Source organism: Dasypus novemcinctus, chromosome Y (genome assembly GCF_030445035.2).
Source record: "Dasypus novemcinctus isolate mDasNov1 chromosome Y, mDasNov1.1.hap2, whole genome shotgun sequence".
Lineage (NCBI taxonomy): Eukaryota > Metazoa > Chordata > Mammalia > Cingulata > Dasypodidae > Dasypus > Dasypus novemcinctus.
In genome coordinates, this window is record NC_092216.1 from 6,112,093 (window position 1) to 6,133,309 (window position 21,217).

General features: G+C 44.6%; 1 protein-coding gene across 4 annotated transcripts in view; it reads right to left on the minus strand.

The window, feature by feature from the left end:
* The window catches only part of LOC101414134 (neuroligin-4, X-linked), a 354,430-nt gene extending 334,167 nt beyond the window's left edge, over nt 1-20,263 (minus strand). For 2 of the 4 annotated variants that reach the window (XM_058292327.2, XM_058292325.2), the window contains exon 1: nt 19,430-20,263. The gene's annotated coding sequence lies outside the window, so the exon portion shown is untranslated. The remainder of the gene's footprint in view (nt 1-19,429) is intronic. The other 2 variants (XM_058292326.2, XM_058292324.2) reach the window with 2 other exon arrangements.
* Between the last annotated feature and the right edge of the window lie 954 nt (nt 20,264-21,217).

Consider the following 21,217-nt stretch of genomic DNA (forward strand, 5'->3'; position numbering starts at 1 on the left):
AAGCATTTTAGCCATTTGTATATCTTTTTAGAGAGATATGTATTAAAGTCTTTTGCCTATTTTTAAATGTTTTTTTAAAATAGTTGAGTTGAAATTATTTCTTTATATAGTCTGGATATTAAAACCTATAGTACAAAAAAAATCATTTGGGCATTTAGGATTGTATAGTTGATGATATTGAGGAATTACTGTTGATATGTTTACATGAGGGAAGGCTATGGTGACTCTATGGAAAACAAGATTTCCTTTAGAGCATATAGGAACTCAATGATGCTCTATAGGAATAAAACACAAGGAAATTGTGTGACATCGAAGGTGAAAGGGCAGGCCATGCATTCATAACTGTGGAGTGATGGATACCTGGATTCCTTATCCTGGTTTACTTATGTTTGTATAGATTTTAAATCTTCTACAGTAAAATATTCCATAAGATTTCAATCCCATGCAAAAGTTTAAGAAAGTACAAAACAAAATCACACAATAAAAAGGGAAGTGGGTGTAGCATGTAAGAGGTCCTGGGTTCAATCCCCAGTAGCTACTAAATAAATAAATAAAATACAATACAAAAAAGTATACAAATCAAAACAGCATCTTAAAAATGGTAGACCATGCAGCGGATTTGGCCCAGTGGGTAGGGCATCCGCCTACCACATGGGAGGTCCGCGGTTCAAACCCCGGGCCTCCTTGATCCATGTGGAGCTGGCCCACGTGCAGTGCTGATGCGCGCAAGGAGTGCCCTGCCACACAGGGGTGTCCCCCGCGTAGGGAAGCCCCATGCGCAAGGAGTGCGCCCCGTAAAAAGAGCTGCCCAGTGCGAAAGAAAGTGCAGCCTGCCCAGGAATGGCGCTGCAGACACGGAGAGCTGACACAACAAGATGACGTAACAAAAAGAAACACAGATTCCTGTGCCACTGACAACAACAGAAACAGACAAAGAAGACACAGCAAACAGATAGAGAACAGACAATCGCGGTGGGGGGAGAAGGGGAGAGAAATAAATAGATAAATAAATCTTTTTTTAAAATGGTAGACAATATATAAAGGTTAATCATGCTTTTGTGATGAACAATGCTGAGTGGAGGATCTTCATTTACTTGAAAGGGGTTGAAAATAAGTCACAGGAGCCAAAATGTCTAAATACCCTAAATACCAAAGAATAAAGGAATAGTTAAGTAGGTTATGGCAAAGTCTTCTCAGAGAGGGAATATTCATGAAAAGCAAGCCTTATGAAGACTTTTAACAGTCCTAAAATGTTTCCTTCTATAATATTGTGGGAAATGCAAAGTTCAGAATAGAATATATAGGGAGCAGATGTGGCTCTAGCAGTCCCAGGTTCAGTCCCAGTGCCTCCCAAAATAACAAAAACAAAACAACAAGCAAAACAAATGATAAACAAATGATAAAGCCAAAGTGGCTCAGTGGTTGAGCACCGGTTTCCCACATGTGAGGTCCCAGGTTCAATCCCTGGCCCCGGGTACCACCAAAAAAACACAAAAAACAACAATAAGAATATAGAGAGGTAGAGATAGAAATAGAAATACATAAAGAAGTGGATATAGATACAGGTAAAATATGATATAGACAGTGTATTTACAGATAAAATAGCATAACAGATTCAGATAGACACTGATGGATTGATATAGATACATCTGATCTATAGAGACATGATATAATCTAGATATAAATGCAGATATGATGGACAATTATGGAGATAAAGGTAGAGATGGTAGCTATTATGTACATGTCAAATATTCAGAAAGTGACTGGCAGAATAAAAATGGTTTTCTTTTTTGCCACTGGCCTATGGAATGATGGTTGATTTTTACATTTTTTTTTTAGAACTTCTATATTTCCTATAATACTCCTTATTCCCTCTCTCTGTGAGGAGAAACACACTGCCTTCACTTCTATGACTTATTCATAAAACGGAACTGGTTGCTGGAATTCCAAGAAGAATGCTGCTTAAGATAGACTCAAGTGATAACCACCTGTGTGTAGATTAAAGTTTTATATAGCAGCATATATCGTCACGTGAAGAAGATAAGAGCACTATATAAATTATTGATGACAGTGAAAAGAGACACGTGGATATGCATACAGGATCAAATTATCAAGTAGGACCCTTGGGAAGTCTCCTGGTCAGTAATATGTTTTCTCCAATGGAGACCATTTTATCGAAATGGATAAAGATGAGTTGTAGGAAGGAATCATTTCTTCCCCACTCATTCCCGACACAGTTGGTCTCCTGTGCGGGACAGTCCTGGGATGATGTGATCAACCTCTGCCAAGAACAGTGTATAGAGATTCCCAGCCTACTGAGGTTGCCTGAGGGATGCCGTGTCTTTGTAAATGAATATCTCAGGGCCCCTGGGGTGGGGAGGACTGATTAACACAAGACAGAACTGGATCCCCAGGTCAAACTTGCAAACCCATGTCTGTCCCTGTGGACCCCATGGCTTTCCAGAGTTAAGCTCCCCTTTCCAGGCCAAACCCTGGATGAGACTGTCCCTCTAGCTGTTCTTTAACATACATGCATCTGCTACCAAAATGAAAATACTCCCTAGAGGCCAAACAAAGGCGACAAAATGAACGATGTAAAATAAGTAACAAAATAAGGAAGAGAGTATTGGGTTCTAACCCAAAGTATAAACTAAATATTCACAAGTCCATACTGATATAAATAAATTACTGAATACATAGATACATGGGGAAGAAGGGACAAATCTGCCTTACAGAGTGTATTCGTCAGCCAAAAGAGTGCTGATGCAAAATACCAGAAATTGGTTGGTTTTTATAAAGGGTATTTATTTGGGGTAGGAGCTTACAGATACCAGGCCATAAAGCTAAGTGACTTCCCTCACCAAAGTCTATTTGGAGCAAGATGGCTGCGGACGTCTGTGAGGGTTCAGGTTTCCTGGGTTCCTACGCTCCTAGGGCTTGCTTTTCTTCTGGGTTCAAGGTTCCTCTCTTCCTGGGGCTGGCTTCTCTTTCCTCTGTGAGCTTAATTGCTGGGGCTCCAGCTTAAATCTTCAGCATCAAACTCAAACATGAAAACTCCAACATTAAAAGCCCCAACTCTGTCCTTTGCCATGTCTTTTATCTGTGTGTGTGTCCCCACCCACCATAACTCAATCACGCCCAGGTACAGATCGGATGACAAGCATAATCCAACATCTATTTTTGGAATTCATAACCATATCAAACTGCTACACAGAGGAATTCCAAGGAATGGATGAAGCTACCCTACTCCGTGGATGGCTTAATTGCACCCGTGCTCTTCCCTTGAGTGTAAGCTGTACTGGAGTGATTTGCTTCCAAAGGATAGACTACAGAAATGGGTGGTGGTATGTAATTGTACAGTGGAGAAACCTGACAAGCTGATCAAGGTCAACTTCACCAGTTGATAAGCTTTGTTGATAGCTTGTACCCCTGGTATGGTGTGATGAGAAGGGCACTTTACCTCAGTGGCCTTCCTTCCCAAAACTCATAATTCCAGTCTCCCCATGAGGAAAACATCAGTCAAATCCCAATTGAGTAACATTCTACTATTAAAATATGTCAAAATAATCAAGGGCAAGGAAAACAAGGAAGGATGGAGTAATTGTCACAGAGGAAGGGAAAACTAAAGAGATGCGACAGTTAAATGCTGGGACCTGGAACAGAAAAAAAATACATCTGGAATAAATATGAAATTCAAATAAAGTGTGGGGTTTAGATCACATGAATGTACTGATGGTATAATATAAGGCATTAATGATGGGGAAGATGAACAAAGGGTTTACTGGAACTCTGCAATTTTTCTTTTTGCAACTTCTCTAAATTCAAGAACATTATTTTAAAAAATGAAAATAGTTTTGCAAAAGAAAAAGTTCTTTAGGGGGAAAAAAAACCCACACTTAACATTGTAAAATTCATCAACATGTCAGAATTCAAGAGCTCATATTATTATCCCAAGGAGGTTTCTCTGCTTGCCTTCTGCCCTGCAATTTTGCACCAAATGGAAGAAGCAGCTCCTTGTTTTAATCCCTACAGAATCAAGGACCCCACGTGTAAAAGCAAAAACAACAAAGTTAACATCGTAAAATGACCTCACTGAAATAAGAAAGGATTCCTTTTCAACTCATTTGCATTAAGGCACCTGCAAAACCAGGTATCAGACACTTGGACACCTAGACTCCCAGTTTTACACTACAAAGTTCTTCACTAGGTAATGCTAAAATGCACCAAAAGCCAGGACAAAACAATCCAGCTGTGGGCAAACTTGAACTCTCAGGTAAACAGCAGGCATCTCAATAAAAGCCAAGGCATCCCAAATCCCAGGTTTCTAGGTCCATGGCTCAGGAAGCTGAGGTTCAGCAGTAGGTGCCCTCAGCACACGGGGTAGACCATTCGGCTCACAACCCATTAGCAAATTTTCATACTGACCTTTGCTTCTCCTTGAACCAGCTCTTGGATGGAGGTCGACGGCTAAAAAGTGCAGGCTTTAAACAAAGCCCTTGATCTGACAAGATGCTCACAGAGCAGCCCTCGTAGGTGCCCCCCTGCCCTGCCTTCTGACTTCTGCACAGCTCGAAAATTCACCCTCAAGGGCTTCTGACCTCTCCTGTGCCCCGAGGACCCCTCCTTGTGGTGCCTTTTAATCTAGGTGATGATGGATGTTTCTTTCCTTTTGATTATACCTCAAGGGAATGGAAATAGAGGGACAGAGAACGAGAATCCACCGGTTTCTGCAAAGATGAGAGGAAAACGTAAACTTCCCATCTCGTAGAAAGGAGGAAGCACCCAGGCAATTGTTTTGTTCCCCTTTTAAGAATTTCTGAAACAGGCAAGTTGTAATAAATGAAAGGAATGAACACTTAAACAAGATACTGGATCCTTGCATACAGGTAAAAAAATTTTAAATAGCATAACCAGATTTGCTTTACTAGTAACCCAGAAAAAATGGGGTTCCAAGTGCCAAGTTCTGTTTTCAACTTTGGAGATGTTTTTTGTTGTGTTCTGCCCTAGTTCTCTTTCTAAAAATGATTTAGTTATTAAATTTTTTTCTCCTGCACAATAATGAAAAGTAGGTTTTGAAAACGCAACAATGCACTTTGTTTTATTAACCTATTTGTTGTTTTCACTCTGATTTTGCGTGTTTCTCCTAAAATGGCAAAACCAGATTGGTTAACTGAGATTTCAGGTATTTCATCTTCATCTCATGAAGAGTGTTTGAAAGCACTGAGCCGGTGAGTGGTCTTGGATAAATCATTTCCACTCTCTCTCTGACTCAGTTTCTTCATGTGTAAATGAGGGCATATAAATGAGTGCTTAGTTATTTTCAAGTCTTGAGGACCTTTGATTCTACATTATTTTTTAAAAATTTCTATCATTAATGTCAACATACTATACTTAGAATTAAATACAGGTAAAATCATAATCATTTAGCACATGTTTATATTCCTAAGCTAAGAGTAAATAAAGGGAAGTGGTTGTGGCTCAACTGATAGAGCGTCCGCCTACCATATGGAGGGTCCAGGGTTCGATACCCAGGGCCTCCTTGACCCGTGTGGAGCTGGCCCACGCTCAGTGCTGCCGTATGCAAGGAGTGCCGTGCCACGCAGGGGTGTCCCCCGTGTAGGGGAGCCCCACGCGCAAGGAATGCACCCCGTAAGGAGAGTCACCCAGGGCGAAAAAAGCACAGCCTGCCCAGGAGTGGCGCCACACACATGGAGAGCTGATGCAGCAAGATGACGCAACAAAAAGGGACAGATTCCTGCTGCCACTGACAAGAATGCAAGTGGGCACAGAAGAACACACAGTGAATGGACAAACAGCGAGCAGACAATGGGGGGAAAGGGGAGAGAAATTTTTTAAAAAGACTAAACGAAGATGTAAATGTGCTTTCCTTGAATAATTCTGTCCTGTCCTGCTCTCCCATTAAAATAGCCAGAAGGTTTGTACGGTTTATAGTGAGCACGATGCTTCACCTGAATAGAGGAACTGTTTTTCTGCTGAGTTGGTTTTAGAAGGATGTCCAAGAGGGATGCAGGGGAGAAGAACAGCTGGAAAGTTCTCAGGGGCACACGCTACAGGAGGAAGTCCCTCTGCTGGCAACCTCCAGAGAACCCCTCTTGGGAAAGAAAGCTTTTCCAGTACCAGCAAAGCGGGGCTCCCAGCCTAGTGTGAATGCAGACATTTGGGCTCAGCTCCTCTCTGCTTGGGGTCTCTTGGGACAATGGAGACTCCCAGGCTGTGCTGGGTTTTCTCTAAGTTAAACAGCATTTTGAGAAGGGAAACAGCATGGAACGCCTTTATACGTAGGATTGCACCTTTCTCCCTGCTGTCATTTCTCCATCCACAGGTGTGTTTAAGGGACCAGAGAAGGGGTAAGCATTCTGTATTCCCTGGTCTGATTTAGCCACAGAAGTTTAAAGATTAAGTCAAAATGAAGGATGCATTTAACGTTTTCTACTGATCCTGTTAGGCTATTACAGCAGGAGTTCTTAACCTTTCTTGTCCAGGGACCCCTTTGTCCGTCAAGTGAAACCACACGTCCCTTCCTAAGTCCACACTCTGCGTGTTATTTCATAAATATATCACACCCGCCCCAACGCGTCCCCACGAGAGTAATGGTCTTTTGGATTTCAGTTCAAGCTCACGGACCCCTGGTTAAGATGCCCTGGATTAGGGGAAGCAAATAAAAGATTGCCTTTGAGTAATCTTTAGAAAGAAATGGTTCCCACTTAAAAGTAGGTTATGTATACATGTGCGTATACATATATAATATGATATGTGCGTGTATAAGTTTCACAGTTTCCCATCTGCTACGACAAATATCACATAACGGGACAACTAAAACAATTGGAGTTTAGTGGCTCATGGTTTTTCGGAATGTACTTTTCATTGGACTGTATGGACTGGCCAGGAGAAGTCCAAAATGGAGATGTCGAGCCAGGTGATGCCTTCTCCTCCAAATCTGAACTTCTGGTCCTGGCTGCTGGGGATCACTGGGGATCCCTGGGGCTCCTTGCGTCGCTGGCTTGGGTCCCAAGGCAATGTCCTCTCCTTCCTCTCCCAGATGCCATGACTTTGGCTTCCAGCTCCTCTCTGCAGTTTTCTCTGACTGCGTCTGGATTACTTCTGCTAATAAAGGTTCTCAGGAATCTGGATGAAGGCTCACCCTCATTTGTTTAGGCCACAGCCAAACTAAAATGCACATCTTCAAGAGGTCCTATTTACAATGGGTTCATGGGTCAAGAGCAGCAGATCGAGATTAAGAACCTGTCTACAAGGAGGAAAACATAATGAGAATCACAACAAGCAGGGGACAAAGGTGGCTCAAGAGATTGGGCCCTTCCCTCCCACGTGGGAGATCCTGGGTTCGGCTCCTGGTGCTTCCTAGAAGGAGGACGAGCAGACAATGAGTAGACAGAGCAAGCACAAACAATGGGGGGTGGGGGAGGGAGAAATAAAAATAGATCTTTAAAAAAATGTGGATAGGATTTTAAAAAAAAGACATCTAAATTCGGGTACAGGGGAGCAGGTGTAAGCTCAGTGGATGAGTGCCTGATTCCCATGTACAAGGTCCTGGTCTTAATCCCCCTATCTCTGAGAAAATTTAATTACTTAATTAATTTGGGTACATAATTCAATCTACGACAGTCCAGATAAATGTTGGGAAAGTATAGAACTAAATAATTTTCTAGCAATTTGGATGCACCTGGGTTAAATACCAAAACATACTTTATTGTCAAATTAATACACATATCTATGTAATTTCCGTAGATTATAGGACCCTTTTACAGTGGTTATTCCTCAAAGGGAAACTTTGTAATCAATATAGTAAAACCTACATTCAGGGCACATGACTTTTGTGAAATTATCAGGATAGGCTGAATCGTCATAAAACACCTTCACACAAATATTAAGTCAAGCAATGTGTGAAATAGTATTTTATCCTCCAAATGTTCTTCTATTTCGCTTCCATTATAAACTGAGTCTGTGAGACAATAGTGTTGCTGAGACAATATTTATCCAAGTTATATGATTCCCCTGCATTCTTTTTTGCCATTGTTGTTTTTCTGAGCTTTCCTGAGATAATCCACCTACTCTATGACTCACGGGCTCACCGATTCTTTCACTGAGTTTGTTGATTGTGTGCTTTGTTTTAAGCTCCAACTAATTCAGATTTCTCTCACTTTCTGTTTGTCTGTTCCTGTTTTCCTCCTTTACATTTCTCTCTCTGTGAGTTTAACTGTTACTTAACTTGCAGCTACTGGTTTTGTTTTCCTCCTGGCCCCAGGTCTGCTTTACTGTTTTATGCAGCAAGAAATGTCTACTCCTGACCCCCCTCCGGTGATAGAATTCATCCCTCAGCCCTGTGTGGCACCAGGCAATGATAAATCAAGAGCAAGGTTTTTGCTTTGTGCTTTTTAAAAATTGGTTATATTCAGAATGTCTTGTCTACTTTTCAATGACTCTGATTCCCAAAGGATATCCATTGCAAGTAATTGTCTGAGGTTCCCAAAGCATAACCTTGGCTCACGGGTTAATTTACAACACGTCTATATAGTTCCCTCTTCTTCTGCAGCTACAAATCAAACCTGGGACCTAAATACCATGAAAAGCCTCTCCTAGGAGAGGCAGGCTTCCTTTCCCAAAGATCTGTGGGAAACCCCATCATCCTTTTTTTGGGCAACATGTCTCTTTTCCCATTGGTCTTAGTTGAATGGCAACCCTTAAAACAAATGTCCATGTCCTAATACCTGGTACCTTGCAGGTGATGTTATTTGGAAAAGCATGTGTGTGTGTGTGTGTGGTTCTTCACTGTAATTTAGTTAACAACATCCTGGATTAACTAGCGGGACCCTAGATCCAAGAGAAGACAGGGAGAAGATGAGATAGTTGTGCATTTAGGGGACAGAAGAGGAGCTGACACAGAGTGGAGAAGAGAGAGTCATGCAGCGATGGAGGCCAAGATGGAGTGACGTGGCCACAAGCCAAGCAATGCTTGGAGCCCCCAGAATCTGAAAGAGGCAAGGAGGAATTTCCCCTAGAGCTCATAAAGAGAGTGGTCCTGCAGACCCCTCAATTTTGGACTTCTGCCCTCTGGAACTGTGGAGAATGAGTTGCTGATGTAATACGTTATGGCACACGCAGGAAATGAAAATACTCATCAACCTTAAGTAGACCGACCTGTTTTTACAGGTTAAAAATTAACCATTTGTTACCATAGCCTGAAAATTACAAAGACATAGTTGAGCTATAAATTTATAGCCTGATGATTTGGCTTTTAAGGACTTTTTAAATATTTATGACCATTTATTTAAGCTGTTAGTTTCCTAAAAATATTTATGATCATTTATTTAAGCTGTTAGTTTCCTAAACAGGTGAGATAAGGCATGAGAGATTTGAAACAAACAAACAAACAAAAAACCCAAAATATACAGAGAAATGGAAACTCTGATAAAATTTCCTTGTTCCTAAATAGAAGTCTTGCTCATTTTTATTGCCCCCCCCCCCACTATTTTTTTTACTGCTACTGAGGGGCATAAAATGGCATTGGCATGTGTTTATTATAGGAAAGACTCACAATTTAGTCCTTTTATGCCCCAACTTCTTCATCAGAGGACAAATATTGAATAAATGAATGGAATGAAAACAATATAAAGACCAAAAAGTTAATCTGTCCAAATTAACTTGGCATCTCAAACCCTTTCAAGGAGCTTCAGATCTTCTTAGCAATTCTTTTCTGCTCTGTATCAATACAATACAATAGAAATATTTCCAATGTAGTCATGTGGTTAATTTGGGTAGAACTCATTACAAAGACCCTCTAGCTTTCTGTCCTAGCTACTGATTCTGTCAGTGTAGGACTTCTCTGAACTCTTAAGGTGTCTGTTTTCAGTATAATACTGGAAAAGAGATATAGTACATGAGGATTCCTAAAATTATTTGACTTGGGAGCCTCTCTTTGAAAGAATTCCTAATTCTCAATTCCTTTGAGAGAATCCTTAATTTGGGCATTCTTCCTATCAACTGCTATCATGGTTTTTGCACATATTTTTTATAAAACCACCTGAAAATTTTTACTCAAAGACAATGCCATTCAATGTCCCATCTTCTAGCAACCTTCGATCACCCATGTGACGCTGTCGATTTTCAAGGATGCTTCACAGAACAAATAGATCCTATCGATATTGGTGAAGAGTGAGACAGTTACCTGTATTCTTTACATCTGTTAAGAGCTTATTTTAGGCTCAAAACTTTAAAATTCGAGGTAGCACTCATACCTAGAAAATAGGCTGAAATATCTATTGCTTACTGATTTTTTTTGTTTTGTTTTGTTTTGTTTTTAGGTATTGGGGTGGGGATTTAACCCCCGACCTCGTATGTGGGAAGCCAGCGCTCAACCACTGAGCCACACTGGCTCCCCTGAGTTGTTTTTTTTTTCATTTGTTTGCTTGTTGTTTGTTTTGTTTTCCGGAGGCACCAGGGACTGAACTCAGGACCTCCCATGTGCTAACAAACAAGTGTTCAACCGCTTAAGCCACATCCACCCCCCTTATTGATTTTTATAAACAGCTCATAGTATATGAACATTAATTAAAGGGAATGGTTTCACTACCATATATTTTTTAAAATCTCGCACACGCAATTCTTTGTTGACTCAAAGTAATGTTTCATGTATATATTAACATGCATGCCTTACTCAAATGAAAATCAAAGTTTTATATACTTAGAGTGTTTGGTAAATATTTGAAATATGAGCAGCTATACAAATATGACCTATAAAGGATTCTGTTGAATGGTCATGAAAGTTCTTGACATTCAGCAAGTCTTTCTTTTTACTAGTCCTTCCTGATCACACCAGTCAGTTCTCCAATTAACTATGTTTTCTTAAACCTTTAGGGATTCCTGAATCCTATTCACTCATCTAAATACAAGGGATTGGAAGGAAGGAAAGAAGAAAGGGAAGGAGGGAGGATGGGAGGAAGGAAAGGAGGGGAAAAGGAGAAGGGAGAAAGGAAAGGAGGGAGGGAGGGAAGAGGTATAGAAAGGAAGAAATGAATAAGAATTAGATATAGAGAAAACGAAGGAAATAAACCATAACCCATAATATAAAAATACATAATACCAGAAAATGGGAATATGAAGGGAACTAAGTCTCACTTATTCACACCCGGGGATGTGTGTCCTTCTCGGCTATAGTACCAGCCCTGAATTTAGTCTCTGGCCTGTAACGGGCCAATAGCTGCTCAATAAAAGGGATGAATGAAATAATGGCCATGAAGAGCAGGCGCATGCAGTGATGAGATGCTTAGTTACAGAGTTTCCTTCTTGTCAGTGAGAAGGAGCAACACTCCTCTGCTTACGGTATGGATTTTTCCACCCTGAGCAAGGCCATGGAAGTGACCCAGACAACAGATTCTGAAGCTGAGAAGAAGTACCAGCCCCCTCCTGCCCATGCCAGGCCAGGCTGGACACCGCTGGTTTGCTGTGCTGTTCTTTCCCACTAAGCTCCACAAAACCAAAACCTGCGGTCAAGAAGCAAAGGTTGCCAATCCACCCAAGTAGACAGGAGAAATAATTTGGCCCCTGTTCCCACTGACATAGAGCTTTCTGATGGTTCACAAAAGTCCCACTAAATATCACATGAATTACATTTTGGTCAGTTTTTTGGTTTTTTTTTAAAGATTTATTTATTTATTTTTCCCACCCCCAACCCAGTTGTCTGCTCTCTGTGTCCATTCTCTGTGTGTTCTTCTGTGACCACTTCTATCCTTATCACCGGCACCGGGAATCTGTTTTTTTGTTGCATCGTCTTGTGTTAGCTCTCCATGTGTGGCGCCATTCTTGGGCAGGCTGCACTTTTCTTTCGCACTGGGCGGTTCTCCTTACAGGGTGCACTCCTTGCGCAAGGGGCTCCCCTACGCGGGGGACAGCCCTGCGTGACACCGCACTCCTTGTGCGCATCAGCCCTGCGCATGGGCCAGCTCCACGCAGGTCAAGGAGGCCCGGGTTTTGAACCACGGACCTCCCATGTGGTAAGGGAACGCCCTATCCATTGGGCCAAGTCTGCTTCCCAATTTTGGTCAATTATGTAGTCTTCCTATCTTAATACCATGAGCAGCTCTTCTGCTGTCACTTGAATGCAACATTGTAACTTCTGTGAATCATTAAATGTAACTATTATGGTACACCCTGGAAATCTACTCATCAGTATAACAGTTTGTTCCAGAAAATGCATTTCAAATTTGTTCTTAAAGAGGCTTTCCAATGAATTTTGAAATATAGTAGTCTAGATGATGAGGATTTCCTAGATAGAACTTGCTCCCCCTCCCCAAAAAACACTATTTCACGAAATAAGCTGTTTGTCGTTGTAATTGTCTGGAGACCACTTATTTCTATACACCAGAATATTGACAGTGCTTCTGTGTGATGTGTAATCGTCGTTCTAAAGAACCTGTGCTGGTGGTGAAGCTAAAACCCAGCCCAAGAAATGGACTTGAATCAATTCACAGGTGTGGATACTATCCGCTGGGACTTTCCAAAGCTTCTCAGTGGCATTGTGGATGAGCAGACCAGCTCTGCAGGGGACAAAGGAGCACAGGGGGAAAAGGGGTACAAGACAATCAGAGGCTGTTAGGAATTTCTCAGCTTTGTGACTTCAAACTTCTTTGCGTTTATTCCAATTGAACACGGGGTTCCAGAAGTTAATATAATGCTCAAATGAGTGTGCCACATGCTTTGGGAACCATCCGCCCGCAGGGACCATTAGGCTCCAAAAATAAAAATAAAATAAAGGCATGCCTCTCCTGCAAAGGCAGGTAAAAAGAGTAGCTCGCATTCCTTAAAGAGTTCCAGTTTTGTTCTCCTGAAAGCTGTCGTTTCTCCATCCCAGTCTGCAATAGGGTGAAATGTTGCTGGGCAGGATTGTATTCCATATATTTATATAGGTTCAGCACAGGCTACAGCATCTTTTTTAGAAGCAGAAGAGAAAGACAGAGAGATCTTGGGTAACTTGAATTCAGACATTTTAAATCAAACCTACTTTTGAAGAAAAGGAAAATGACTAATGGACAATCACATTTTTCGTTCAGGTATCTTTTTAACTTTGTTTTTATCTCATGTAATGCAATGGCTGAAGAAGTACGACAGTATATGTGCATATCCATATGTATATGAACATGTGTGTCACACTCAACCTTCATCACGTGCCTTTAGATCATGAAGGTGAATCTGACTTAGAACAATGATGTATGTTTATATATTTGTAAAAAATGTCTCTTTATGTGTTTCCCACAAGTCCATTCATAGATTTATATGCATTGTAAGTTGTAAAATTTTGAAAACAATAAAGGCACTGGATCTCAATGGGGTTCTGTTCAGTGTACCCCACCCCCACCCCAATGCCACACCCCTGCCACTTCTGAGAGCACAGTTGGCTCTGCTCTTTGCCAACTGTGACAAGCCACTAAGACATCAGGATCCCATCCTGCAGGTCTGAACAGAATGTTGGTGATGTTGCAATGTTAAACATGAAAATGATCCCTTGTACAAATCCAACCACAACTATAGCAAAACAAAGGAAACCTTTGTCATACTTTGCAAAATATTCATCAATTCCCTGTGATACTTTTGATTGGTGACAATTCCAATTTCATTAGTTTGGTTCTCTATTTTCTTTTTTTTTAAGGATCCAAAAACGTATCAGGTAAGACAACATTAAACAAGCCAAGTTTCTTTCCTCTGTGATTTAGAAGAATGTGCATACTCACACTTTAAAGAGATCTGTAAAATATGTGCCCCCCTGAAATGCACACACACACACACACAAACACAAACAAATAAAAGCAGAAACAGAAAATCAGGCAGGATGAGGGATGGTTTGCAGCCTAAGAGATGTGCAGACTTTTTTTTTTTTTTAAAGTGGGATCCACGATCTCATCCAATCAGGTGGTAGCATCTTGCAACTGAAATGATCACAAATATTCACAGGCAGAACCAAGAAGGCTGATTGCAATCCAAAAATAGCACTCTGTTTCTGTGACAAATTGCCATTTATAGAGAGTACATTTTAAAAAAAATAACCCAAACAAAACTTTAGGTCATTTCTCCATATTCCCAAAGAGCTGTGAAATCACATGTCATTTCATTAGCACTCTCCTGGAATAAAGATTTTCCTACTTGAAATGTATTCCTTAACCAATCTATCTCCAGGTTTCCTTTCGTGTAGTCTCCTTTCTAAATTATACAAGGATTATGCTTTTCCTTTCTGGAATAAATTTGATAAAACCTCGTTTTACTCTATTTTTTTACTTTTTTGGGGTTTGTTTTGTTTTCCTTCAGGCAGCATTTCTGGGAGGAAGGAAAGCGGTTTGGCCCAGGAAAGAAGTTCAGTTTGGAAAGGACAGCCCAGTTTCCACAGCTCTGCTGTATGGAGCTCAGGTGTTCTGCACTCACCTGACAGCACAGGTGTTCTACACTCACCTGGGACAGGTGACCTCAACACTGAATGCCTGAAGTTTGAAATCTCCAAACCCACCTATCCTCCACCCCCAACCTTCTACATATGTACCGATTTTACAAGTCTTTTTCTTTGATTCTTTATTATATCTACCATGAAGAGAAATCTTCATATGGATTTATCCCAAGCTTGTACATGGCAAAATGTCACATTTTTAGGCAGTGCCTTTTTTTTTCCTTGTACATTCGTATTAGATCCCCCACCCAAGAGAAAGGAGGACCAGTTTCCTATAATGCCATTCCTTTGGCCAAGAACAGAGTGATTTTGAGGCCAAATGGAGGTTGTTTCGAGAACTCAAAAAAACTGGCAAATACTCATTGAGTGTTATGATAGTGCAGAACGGATAACTCAATTTTCTATACAGGTGGGCTTCGATTTTGACTCTACGTTCCTGTAACTCACTGGGCACAGTTCCTTATCTTTGATTTGAAATTGGTAGGTGACAACTTAGAGAAATCAGGTGCTGTCTGGAGAAGACAATCTGTCTTTAATGTGATTCTTTAACATGATTTTCTAAGCAATGATACCTCTCCAAAAAGATTGTATTCAGAACATTAATGTATTCAGACATCAAAAAGGCAACCAATTCCAACATCGCCTCTTTGGGGAATAAAAATTGTTTGTTGTTAAAGGCAAAAAGCACTACTTTTGACTACTTCGATTGTGTGCATAACCAGAAATACGTTCCTTACACTTGACTGACATATTGGAATCACTCTTCTCCAGGTTTGAATAAGAATGTTTAACATAAACCAACCTGTGTATCTTCAGAGAAAGGGTGTAAGGAACTTAAAATATTTTTTATATTGCTACTTCATTTGAATTTAATAAATTCTGTCGTTATATTATTGACAATATCCAAACATTTAATACAAGTAGAAAGGATGGAGAGCCACCTGAAATGGAAGACTTTTAAAGGGAGACCATTCATTTGAATATTTACATTTGGGAGAACCTCCCATTTGTGTTTTGTGGTGGTGGTGGTGGTGGTAGTCCTAGAACAATACTCTAAAGAATTCCTAAAGAGATCCTTTCACATTCTGAACGCAATGAAACGTGGAGTCCTGAAAGCTTCTTTATACAGAAAGCAAACACTTTCCACAAAATGCTACAAAGGAAAAAAATGAGCTCAAATATAGAAAAAGGGAAAAACCCTGTGTATACTTATCATTCGTCTACATTCCAGACCACACTCTGCTGCCACTCCCCCAAAAGAGCTTTCCAGTAGGTTCCAATCTATTCCCTTGTAAATTTGATAGCATTAAGATATTTGTCTGATCCGTGTTATACAGCAATAAATCACTTACCAAGAATCCTTTCTATTTTTAGATTTGGTTAAAAATTGACTGAACTGTACGTTAGGCATTATTTAAAACACACACACACACAGGAAAGCTACAATTCTCCCACCCAAGAAAAATATAGCTAAGCACAACACCTTAGGAGCATCATCTGAACGCTGTCATCATTATGAAAACGCAATTATCATTGAATCCCTGCTAGAAAATCATTCCGGTTTCCAAAAACCAAACCTCTCATTCCAATCCAGTGATCTAAAACTGATGAAGTAATTTCTCACTTGCTATATTAGGTCTGATTATTTTCTTCCATGTCAGGGAAGATAGACTTTAAAACTGCCGAAATTTAAAAAGTCATCTCCTATTGACTTGGTTAGCAGAATATTGAACCTCTAACCTGAGATATATGTGCAGAGGCTTCCACGAAATTCTTAATTTGGGGACACATAAAATTCCAGGTTTTATTCTCAGGAAAAAAAAAAGATGGATGCAATCATGTGCTAAGATCTTTTCAACCTTCCCTTCCGTCTACCCAGGAAAAGCTATCCTCAACTTGAAGATTGTAGTGAAGATCTTCCACAGCCAACGAAAGGCACGAACCACATGCCCTCCCCCCACAAAAATGCAGATTTCTTTACATATCTCCAGGCGCTGCCATTCTCTAGGTAAACGCCAAGCGTCTCAATTCAAACGCAGCGGCCCGCTCGCAGCTGCCGGCGCTTCAATCCTGCTCTTTTAATTTCCAGGCGAGGGAGCTTCCTGCCAACGCCTTCCTCAGCCCGCATTCTCTGCTGCCCGAGAGCGCCTACACCAACTGGCAATTCCGCTCCTGCAAGAAAACTAGGTCTCCCTAAACTTTATTCTTTCCCTTCTGTTTTTTTGGGGTGTGTGTGTGTCCCCCGTTTTTCAGGGTGCTGATTTCCAGAAGGCAGCCAGCCCGCACCACTCCCCTTTGGAGAACAGCTAAATGCAACCCTTTCCCTTCCCGTTTGGGCCCCGCCAGCACTGGAGCCCTTCGGAGATGACAGGACAGGAGCCCATCAAGCCGGTCCCCCCCCCCCCCCCCCCCACGACTGACCAAGGAGAAAAAATAAAATAAAAAGTCAAAATCAAAAGGAAAATCCACACCACCACCTTGTGGAATCTGCTCGCAAGAACAGCACCTGCTCCGTTCCGTCCCTCCCCTCCCCCCCGACGCGGCCCTCACCCCAAATTTCTGAAGTTGGGTCCAGGGGACCGGCGGGGAGCCCCGCGCCCTGGCCGCCCCAGGCTGGCGCGCCGGGTGGGTTGCGCTCAGCCGGCGCGCACGGCCAGCGCGGGCGCACGCCATCAGCCAGGGCGCAGCGCGGGTCGCCCCCACGCCGCCGAGGGCGCCTCCTGCGCCTGCCAACCCGCCAGCCCGGGGACACCGGCCCGGCGGCCTCGGTAATACAGAAAGGGAGGCCCGCACCTGCCGGTCCGCTCCGGAGGAATCCCAGACCCGGGGCCCCGCAGCCTTGGGGTCGGGGGAAAGCCTGGGGCGGGAGAGGGGGATGCTCAGAGCGTTCCCAGGGTGGTCCCGGCCCGGGTGCGTGGGTGCGCGGGGGCTGGAATGACCACCCCCCCGTCTCCCGCCCCTGCTGCTCCGGGAAGAAAGGGCGCTGTGTCTGGGCAGCCAGCAGGCGCCGGAATGGTGCGCGCCCTGGCCCCGGCTGCGCGGGGCGCGGGGCCGCGGGGGCCGGCCCGGGAGACCCCAGGCCAGCGGGCCTCGGCAGTGCGGCGGAGCGCGAAGAAAGGAAGGCGCTCCGGGTGCGCCCGGGGGAGGGGGCGGGCGCCGGTCCGCAAGAGTGGGAGGGGGCGGGATGGGGTAGGAAGGGCCCGCGGGCGAGGAAGGTAGCCCCCCTCGTCTCAAGAAGCCCCCCCACCCCTGCGTCACCTGCGGGCGAGCGACAGTCACATTTGCTCCCCACCCCCCCCAACCCCGCGCGCCATTCCGCAGGTCGGGCCCTCCGGGTGCGGGGCGCAGGCCGGTGGCGCCTCCGCTGCGGCCTTGGGCGGGGGCGGGGGGGCTCAAGTTCACCTGCTCTTTCGGGTGGCTCCGCGGCCTCTCGCCCTCAAAGCCCCGCGTCCCCACCGTGCGCTGCGTGTTTGGTGGATCTTTGTTGGATCAGGTCTACCCACCCAAGTGGGGGGGGGGGGGCCGGGCCGGCGGCTTAAGCGGGATTGGGGGTGGGGTGGGGGTGAAATCGGTTTCAGAAAGCGGGCCGGGGGTGCGTTATTTGAAGCGCGCGGCAGAGGAGAGCTCTGGGCTCCCGGGGGGTTGCTGCAAGGCTCGTCGGGGTGGCCCACGGGTTTAGAACCAACTCCCCAGACGGCCTGCGCCCACCCCCGGGGGCAGGGGCACTGCAGGGCCTCGCGCCCCCGCGGGTTCCCTCCCCGGGCCCGGGGTTTTTCTGTGGACACCGGTGGGGCTCCGGATGCCCCAGAGGCCCGGGCCGGGACGCGCGGCGCCTGTCCCCGCGGCGCCCAACTTTTCCTGCCCCGGGGAGAATCGGGCAGTCGGCAGCCTGGAGCCCGCGCCCCGCGCGGCGCCGGAGCTGCACCCCCTGGCTTGGTCCAGATCCCAAGGCTCGCGGAGAAGCCGTGCCGCCCGCTGCCCGCATCTGCAGCTGGCCTCCCCACCCCCCCCCCCCCCAGCCCACGCGCACGGCCAGGGAGGGCACGCCGCGCGCTCCCCGGCTCTGCGCAGGGAGCAGCGCGAAGCCACCGCGCCGTCGCCGGCACCCGGGGTCCCCAGCGTGCCCCGATGCGATCCCCCCCCCCCCCCCAGCAACCCCCAGCCCGGGTCCTAATCCATCACGTGCGCCGCTTCGTGCCTCGCAGCCGTCATCTTCCCCTAGCCGAGCCGAGCGAATGAAAGAGGGGGGGGGATAAATCCCGCTTAATGCGACCTCTCAGCAAACTGTTTCCCCTTTTTCACTCCAAAAAAAAAAAGAAGCCCAGGAGGTGGGAGCTGACAGTTTCCTTACAGAATGAGGGGGGAAAAAAAAAAAGAGCCCCGGGCGCTCACAGTTTCTAGAAGTCCTCTGGCCGTTTTCACCAAGACCGGGTTTGCAGAGCCCTGCCGTTTGGCTCCTTCTCTCCCGGTACTGCAGATATACATTTCTCCCCCCTCCCCGCCACACTCCTCTGTTTATTTGTACGGAAGGCAGAGCTACTTTGTAAACACATCACACACCGGCCCCGGAGCCGTTCAAAATAGCTGATTGCAGCAAAACGCTTACCAACGACGGGGGTCTCTCTCTCTTTTTTTATAAAAAAATCAGAATAAAATCCACTGTTTCTGTCTGGGGAGGGGGGGCCAAGCACGGCTTGCACAGGACAGGCGTACACGCGTGGCCGTACGCCCACCCACACCTTAGAAATCGGGCGGCAGATGGGAGAAAGTACGGGGCCAATACGCAAAATGAAATAAAATGAATAATAATAAATATCAGATGAAGTGAAGCTCAAATGTCTGCCGTGAGGCTTATCACCCTTTGTTGGGGGGGCGGGGGGGGGAGAGGCAAAGGCAAGTCAAAATGTTTCAACGGTTTTAAAAACATAAAATAACCCAGAGACATCGGAACCCAGCGCCTACCTTAGCGGTGGGGAAGCTGCACCGTCTGTGTGTCCTTTTTCACACGTCCAGATTTTTCTGGAGAACCGTCACCGAGGTATATGATTCAGGAGGACGTTATTTCCCTTCTGGAAGCCCGAGTAAATTTGCCACCTTTCAAAGGAATGGCCCCGGCACCCAAACCGGCGTTTGGAGGAAATTCTTGATTCCTGCGGTCGGTGGCATTAAAATCGGGAAGAAAGCGCATTCCAGCCGGAGCAGGGAGGACTGAATGAGGGCTCTTTACCCACAGACAGAGACGGGGGAGAGAGACGGGTCGGCAAGAAAAAGAGAGATTGAGCAGCGAGTCCTGCTGACTGCCTCGCTCCGCGGCTGCGATTGGACCAAACTGAATGAAATTTACAAAACCAGCAGCCAATGGGTGTCGGCGCACGGCCTCATCACTACAGAAACCACATCTTCAGCTACAACCTAATGCAAAGAGCAGCTCATCCAGGGCAAACCAGGGTGGCCCCCGGGTACCCGCGCGCGCGGAGCAGGTGCATGGGCGCACACGGAGTCTGGGCCGGGGGCCCCAGAAATCCTCATTCCGGGCTCCGCAGCTTCTCAGGGCGATGCCAATGCTCTCCAGCCCCCCCACCCCGGCGCTACAGTATTTGCAAACAACTTGAACGATTTAAGGCCTCATTTTTCCGAGCGCGCCAGCAGGGAGGAGCTATCCCCGGTGGTCACACAAAGATGGTACTGTTCCCGGGGCTGCGTTATTGTAATTATATCGGGAAGCAATGATGTCATTTCTTCAAGGCAGCGAAATCGGAATGTACGTCTGCACACGGACAGGACCTCTCTGTGCTCGGAGGATGGGCTGAGAGATGAGCTAGCGCATGCTTTCTGGGTGGTGCTCAGGCAGGGTTGGTTTTTATAAATAAAATATTGGGGGTGTTCCTGGAATTGGCCCGTTTTGTTTTTGTTTTCTTCTGTTTTGTTTTTTAAATACAGGGCTTCGCTTTGCGGATCCAGGAGTTTCTTTTTCACAGTCAGTTTCAAGTTTGGTGATAGGATGCTGTATTTCATTTTGGGTTAGGTGAACTTGGCTGTAACTGGGCACTGTCTAAATTTCCTAGGTGATCAATCCAGTAACACCAGGCAGTGAGCACAGATTCTGAAACCAGGTTCCTGGGATTCAAGTCACCCCTGACCTTAGCCTGTGTTTTGATGTGGCATCTCAGTTTCTGTGAAATGGAGATGATTCAAGTATTCACTGCATAATACTGTCATGATGAATAACTGAGTTAACACAGAACTTGGTAAGCAAAAATCCTGAATAAATATTAGCTTTTTTAAAAAAAAGTCATTTCACAGACTATGAATGTATTTCTAGAAGAAGAAAGATCATGTCTAACCACACAAGGGGCATTCTCCCAATTGTTCCTATATTTAGGCAGTCGTCTTAGACATCCAGCCTGCTCTGATTATTTGGTTGGCTGGTGTAATGTAATGGACATAGACATAGACATAGTCATAGACAGAGACATGGACATAGACATAGACAGTTATAAACATAGACATAGACATAGTTATAGACATAGTCATGGACATGGACATAGACATAGTCATCATAGATATGGACATAGACATAGTCATAAACATAGACATAGACACAGTCATAGACATAGTCATAGACATACTTATAGATATAGTTATAGACAGACATAGACATAGACATCAATGTAGACATGGACATAGACATAGTTATAGACATAGTCACGGACATGGACATAGACATCAATGTGGACATGGACATAGACT